This window comes from Haliotis rufescens, unplaced genomic scaffold, assembly GCF_023055435.1.
Source record: "Haliotis rufescens isolate VD_foot unplaced genomic scaffold, xgHalRufe1.0.p SCAF_7, whole genome shotgun sequence".
NCBI lineage: Eukaryota > Metazoa > Mollusca > Gastropoda > Lepetellida > Haliotidae > Haliotis > Haliotis rufescens.
The window spans coordinates 13552509-13559753 of NW_025964361.1; positions in this window are offsets into that span (position 1 = coordinate 13552509).

The following is a 7245-nucleotide window of genomic DNA, read 5'->3' on the forward strand; positions in this document are numbered from 1 at the left end:
GCTCTAGGGTTTCACCGAAGTGATAAACGTATAAGATCTGCATCATTTCGGGGTTTCCTCCCACATCAAGCTGAAACGCCGCTATATAACTGCAATACTGTTAAAAGCGGCGTCAAACCCAACTCACTCTAGACAATCCAGCGTCTATTAATTTCGCGAGTTTCGTTGACCCGGTGTGCATTACAGGCATGGCATGTATTAGAGCCCACGGTATAATAGAGGAAATATCGATACAGTATACCGTTCTTATGGGTGATCAGTCGGCAGACACTTTTTTATGTATCGATATGTACATGTAGCCATTCATAAGCACGGTTTGGGTGTGAAAAGGTTTTATATATTAAAACCCATCAGAATCAAGCATTCTTCAGTGCCACGGTGGAATATATCATGAGCATGTTATCAAATCTCTCAGGGGGGATGCCTACAGCATTGGTGGTCAAACGGGTGCTGTGTCGACGATCATCAATCATGTATTTTATCTCTATGTTCCTCAGAGGTGACAGAAGGTCTTACTGATCTTGGATCATTTCGAGACTTTCTCTTCCCCTCTTACTATCCACTGCCTAACCTCCCTCATGGGGATTAGGAAGAAGCTGATGACAATGCGGTAGCCAATTGTGTCCAGATCAACAGATAATACCAAGTCACCTTGATGCCGGCATCCACATGCTGCATGGTTGTGTTGAGGGTGCACTATACATCTTTTGTAGTTTGACCTTTCAGAACCTCGAATTTTATGTTTCCGTCTGCATTGTAGTGCTAAATGATCCAATCAATCATAGTTAAACACAAGGCACAGCTGGTGCTGCCATAATATGTTTCAACGAACCAGAGGATGACACACATATGAAACACTTTATAGCCTTTACAAGGACAATTACTGACAGCAACTTTTTAATAGCATCTAGACATTTCAAGGCTCCTCCTGTACTTCACCAGCAATTCAACAATACATTTTGTCAAATGACATCTCCGCCAGTATTATTGCAGTGTCAACAACAAACTTACAATCACAAGAAATCTGCACTAAAGCATAGTCCATTTACGATTCCTGCTACATCATGAGCATGTGTTTCAGAATCCATATCAAACAGTGGAGATATTAGGTGTTGACTGAAAATATACGGGCAAGTCAAAATAGGGAATTGCATCGGACATCATTTTTGTCACTGATGCGTCAAGAAATGTCCTCCATATGTCTAACTTGTGGATGCTTTGCTGAGGCCTTGAATGCTGTAACCCTGATCAAACAACTTCTGAACAAGAGTCGTATGACGCTCTTTGAAATCTTCGTATCTTCGGTTCTGGGTCCACAACAGGTGACATATCATGCCAATTACTTTCCTCTCACCTCACGTACTATGTACTGGTGGTTCAAATACACATAGTCCTGAATAGTTCAAAATAAGGTTTTAAAACACAGTTTTTTCAAAAAGAAGTTGACAAATAATGTTATAATTTCATCGCAAGGCATCGCACCCGCCAAGTAGTTTCCTGGAAATCAGCTCGACAAGTCATTCCTTGGACATCGAACATGCCATCTCCCATTGTAGTTGTATGTTGGCATGTTGTAGATATAGTATGAAAAAAAGGCTGAACGAATTTATCTTAAATGTGTAAATTTTATTAGTTAGTAAGCAATTACCCCCATTAAATATTACAAATTAAAGAAAGTGCCTCTTCACCCCGAACAAGGATGTGCAGAACTTGAATTACATCGCAGTGACTCGTCACTAGAGTTGAGCTGAGCTGAACTGAGGTTTAATGTCGCGTCCAAGAGTATTGCACTTATATAGAAACGTGCATGCTGCTTGAACTAGTCCGAACTGATGCCTATTATATAGCGTTAGCCCACTGAGATACCATGCCGCAGGTTAATATGATTACCCTTACACAGACAGAGTATGCTGATTCCGAAAACAAGGCTTCTTAATACCGAGCAACAAGCAGGGTGACAACAAGTACCATCCTTTAACGTCTTTTGGTGTGACGCGGCCGGGAATAGCACCCTGGAGCTTCTGCTCTCCGGGCGAACGCTCCATCACTACACTACGGAGGCGGTGTACTATATACAGATTTAGCTCACTATGGCTTCAAGCTTACACTTACAGAATGGAACATGAAGAATGAATGACTGGTGGGATAGTATATGCTCATGCACAGATTGTTTATGTCACACAAAGTAAACAATGCTGTTATTTATGTTTGTTAAGAGAGGGCTTATATAGATTGTAGCCAAGAAAAAAATGGATATTTGTAATATACCTGCAATTACAAGATTTATTTAAACAATACAAATAAAGCTAACAATCAAACAAATCAGTCTTCACACATTTGGTTTTGTTTGTTTGTTGTTTAACGCCGCATTCAGCAATACTCCAGCTGTACGATGGTGGTCTGTAAATAATCGAGTCTGGACCAGACAATCCATTGATTGAGACCAAGAGCATCGATCCACAGTATTTCTAATCCCCTTTACGAAAATCTCTACAATTAAATATCTTATCCCACTACTTGGACACTGAAACAAATCAACTAATTTATCAAAAATAATATAATGGATTAAGCACATATGATACTTACAAATCTATATTTACAGATGGATCCAAGGATGATGACTCTGTTGCCAGCGCCACTGTCCTTGGATCCAGGACTATCTCACAGATTACCCGATAACTGTTCTATGTTCACAGCAGAAGCCACTGCCATTCTAACAGCTCTGGAGTATATCAGTAAACAGTCAAAATATTTCAGATTCTCTTTCGTGCGCACGAGCTATTCAATACATGTCATGTGAACATCCACTTTTAATCCCAGTTGTCGAATTATATCATGAACATGCTACTGACCATTAGGACAACGTCATTTGTTGGTTACCAACTCTCATTTAGTTATTGGTTGTTGTTTTTTAATTGCATTGTTTCATTAATTGTGACTTAAATGCTGTGTATAAAATACAGGATTGTTAGTGGCTGTACCCTCGTACGGGGTTGAAGTAGTGTAAAATGATTGTCACCTAGAGAGGTCATGCAGGACCAACTCAATTCAAAGTAGATTTATTCTTACCACGTTTTTAATCGTAGAATCTGTACGTGTTGTTTTAATGCTAGGCTACATTTGCCAATGCACCAGAAGGGATGATGTAAATTCTGCTGGAGTCCATGCAGGTAGCCAAAGAACTGGCAGTCCCCATGGACCCTAGCATGGTGATCTACATGTACCTTCAGTTGCTGGCGATCTTTAGCCCGTTGTTATAATGTATTGTCATGTACATGTATAGTGATGCATTTGTATGGTTCCATGCTAATTGTAATCTGTGACAAGTCTAGTTATTTAACTGTCCGTTGTGGACAGGCTTTTATAGTTGAAATGTATTGATAATTTAACTTTTAAAAGTCACGATGTGGCCGAAATACTGCCGATGTGACGATAACTCACTCACTCACACACTCAAAATAGGGAATTCATCGGACACAAAAATTGTAAACGATGCGTCAAATGTGGAATTTGCCTTTCAATGTCAAAACTGTTTTAAATGCTTTGCTGGGTCACTGAATTTTGTACCCCGGTTCAAACACCTTTTAACCAAAAGTCGCACGACGCTCTTTGAAATCTTTGTAGAAAGAGCATACCTCGACACCAAGGCTGAAGCTGCGGATATACATTCATTTGGCGTCCGGGCACTCAACCGATAACACATCATGTACATTATGTCGCTTCCACCTTAAGTACCATACCCACTATGACATCCCATGACACTTACAGAATGGCATCAAATGATTGGTGGGATAAGGTATGCTCATGCACTGATTGTTGATAATACACATACACAATGTAAACAATGTTGGTATTTTGTTTTAAGACATGGCTAGTTTTGAATAGTAGCCTAGAACAATGAGTCTATTATGAAAATGTAATGTATGCTTTACATGTACAGTTTGATTTATCCAAATAGGTTAGATGTAAACGGCATGAATGTGTTTGTGATATGCGTACGTCGACATTAATTGACATCACTATTGACAGATGCTCTTGTTTGCAAAAAAGCATTGTGGTAGATTCCTGATGGTTATATATAATAACAAACGAGTATCGTTCATATTCAACAACACGTGAAAGCACAACACACATGTATGTCTGTAACATATGTCACTGAAGTCAATGTGTCAAGTTAACTATGCCCAACTTGGGGTCAAATAGCTGATAGAATACCAAGTTGTTAGAAGTTACCATTATAACTCCTTGCACAAATGATTTCTGAAGGGCTGTTACCTTATATATAATGGTCTACTTGGCCTATCAATTGTTATGCGTCATTGTATTGCAATATATCCTGAACGTGTATTGAATATGTGTCTATATTTGACTCATAAATGTCAGTGATCATAACACTAAGACTTACCTCAATATTAAAGTGACCCGAATGTCGTGACTTTGATCTTTAGGCATTAATCCCATTTCAATCTTAGTATTGACGATAGCAAAACGATAATGATGCTGTCAGCTACTGGTTTGCCTTACCAAGACTCGGTTATTTACAGGATTGATTTGAGCCTGCAACACCGGCGTGAAATGACGGGAATATTGCAGAGTGTAGCGTAATCGAAGACACAGGCATCTACTGATGTCCATGAACAGGAGTTCATCATGACAGTGCCAATGCACAACCTCTGTAAAGTAAACGTCATTCACGAAACCTCTGGATTCACAATTCAATCCCGAAAAGTAATGACAAACCCAGATATGAACCCATTTTATCTGGCCTTTAGTGCAGGGGAGCCCAATGTTGAAAGTCAGACTGAGAATTGCGAATGTCATCCGTGAGAGGGGTTGACACTCCGGATACAGGGTGTGCGGCACGATCGCGCCAAGAAAAGTAGGCTGGAAATGGCAAGGGTAAAACTAAGATTTGATATAGGCTAGTAGTCAGAACACGGTCGATCACTGGTGTTGCCAGTATGTTGGTTTTATTTGTTTGTGGTTTAACGCCGCATTCAACATTATTCCAGCTATATGACTATCTGTGAATAATCAAGTCTGGACCCCAAAATTCAGTGATTGACATCATGGGAGTCGATCAACGCAATTGGGATACGATGACATCCATCAACCAAGTCAGCGAGCCTGACTCCCCGATCCCGTTAGTCGCCTTTTACAACAAACAAAGTAGAATTTTAGGGCAAGCATATGGTTGCTGAAGACAAGTTCTATATCCCAGATCTTCACGGGCCCCAGTCTGTCGGTACCGACCCAAGAGTGACTGCATGGTGCAAATATCAAAACCAAACCTTTGCGGTTTCAAACATTCAAATGCAATTAGACACGCGTCGCAGAACGTGTAGGCGGTTTGCTCGTCAACAAAAGTACTTAACACAGTCAATTCTATAGAACACCTCAATGATTTACTTTGTGTCTGAAATGACTGAGTGCCACGTGTACTGTGAATGTGTGACGGAATTCTTCACGGGATATAAAGCATGCAATGACATGTACCGTCCTGTATTTTTAGGGTCATCGTGGTTAATCATAACAAAATGTTTGCACATGTGATTATCATGCATGATTCTGAACAAAAGCATGGCAGTTTGGTTTTAACTTTTCCCAGCAAGTACACATACAGTAAAGGGTATAAACACAGAACATTCACGTTGTGTATGTGTTGGTAGTATAGATAATTCGTTTAAAGGTTCAATCAGTTGGAACTAGGTTAAAATACATGGCAGCTTAACTGTAACGCCTTGGTGGCTGTAAAGGGTTTACACCTTCTCGTGTCAAAGTACTCGAGCATAAATGTCTCAAACAGTGAGTGAGTGAGTGAGTATGGTTTTACGCCGCTTTTAGCAATATTCCAGCAATATCAGGGCGAGGGACATCAGAAATGGGCTTCACACATTGTACCCATGTCGGGAATCGAACCCGGGTCATCGGCGTGACGAGCGAACGCTTTAACCACCAGGCTACCCGACCGCCCCAGGCGGAGCGTGAGAGGCGACCAAGTGTGATCGGATAATCATGCGCTGTGACTTGGCTGAATGCGTCTCATCGTGCGCTGATGATAACCATATACATGTATGCAGAGCTTGTTTTAGGCATTGGTGTTCAAGACAAATTCAAGCAAAACCTACTTCTGTGTTGTCGAGGCGAGTTTCGTTATCATTATCAACATCTTCATCACTGCTATTCAAAGGAATATTTTTTATTTCATAAATGACTTCGTATATACTCATTTGTCATATATTTATACCCACAATAATACCTTGTAGGGCGTTACTCATATATCAAGTATTCGTTTGCCTCACGACTCGATTATTGACAGAATTGAAAAAGCCAGAATGTTGCTGAGAGCGGCGACAAATGACAATATAACACACTAGCGGGCTTGGTCACTGATCAGCTGAAACTACTGGTTACTCCATGCCTTGGGTTAACCATCACGTTAAACATTGTGCATTTTTGGCAGGCAGCCCAGATACACAACTGGAATAGTTATTTGAAAGAAACACAAATGTTCATTACAATCATTTCAAAGAAATTCGACTGGAGGCAGAAACTGTAGATTTTGTCCTGGTATGCATGCAAGCACATGTGACTCTTTCATGAACATTCAAACATGTGTTTTTTTTTGTTTCCAGCCTGATCCATAAATACATTGTGCATATACATACATGCATGCACATATTCCCAATCTGCAAACACATGGACATAACATCTGATCACAGCTGTCAACCTCATGCGATCACAAAACAGAATATAGAATGATTGAAAACGACACGACGTAGTTGATAGGTTATATACACACCAACAAAAGAAATGCGAACCATAGAGTGAGTGAGTGAGTTGGGTTTAACGCCGCTTTAACAGTATTACAGTTATATCGCGGCGTGTCAGCTTAATGTGGGAGGAAACCCCGAAGTGATGCAGGTCTAAGACGTTTACCACTTCAGTGAAACCCACGAGCACGGGTATGGTGCTGACAAACCTAGAAACATAAACGGGGCGAACCGGGATTCGAACCCACAATCATAGGTTTCTGGCGTGCCAAAGAGACGCACAGCGAATTGCGGCGCTTAAGACGACTGGGCCACCCGAGCCCCCGCGAACCATAGATACGTATGTACGTGAATAAGAGATGTTTCCACTGTGTACCAATTAATGACAAAACTGACAATCAGTCAAGTGTTACCACAGAGTGTCTTTATTCTCATCACGTGATGCTGCACGTGACTTCCAAGCTAATCCTGC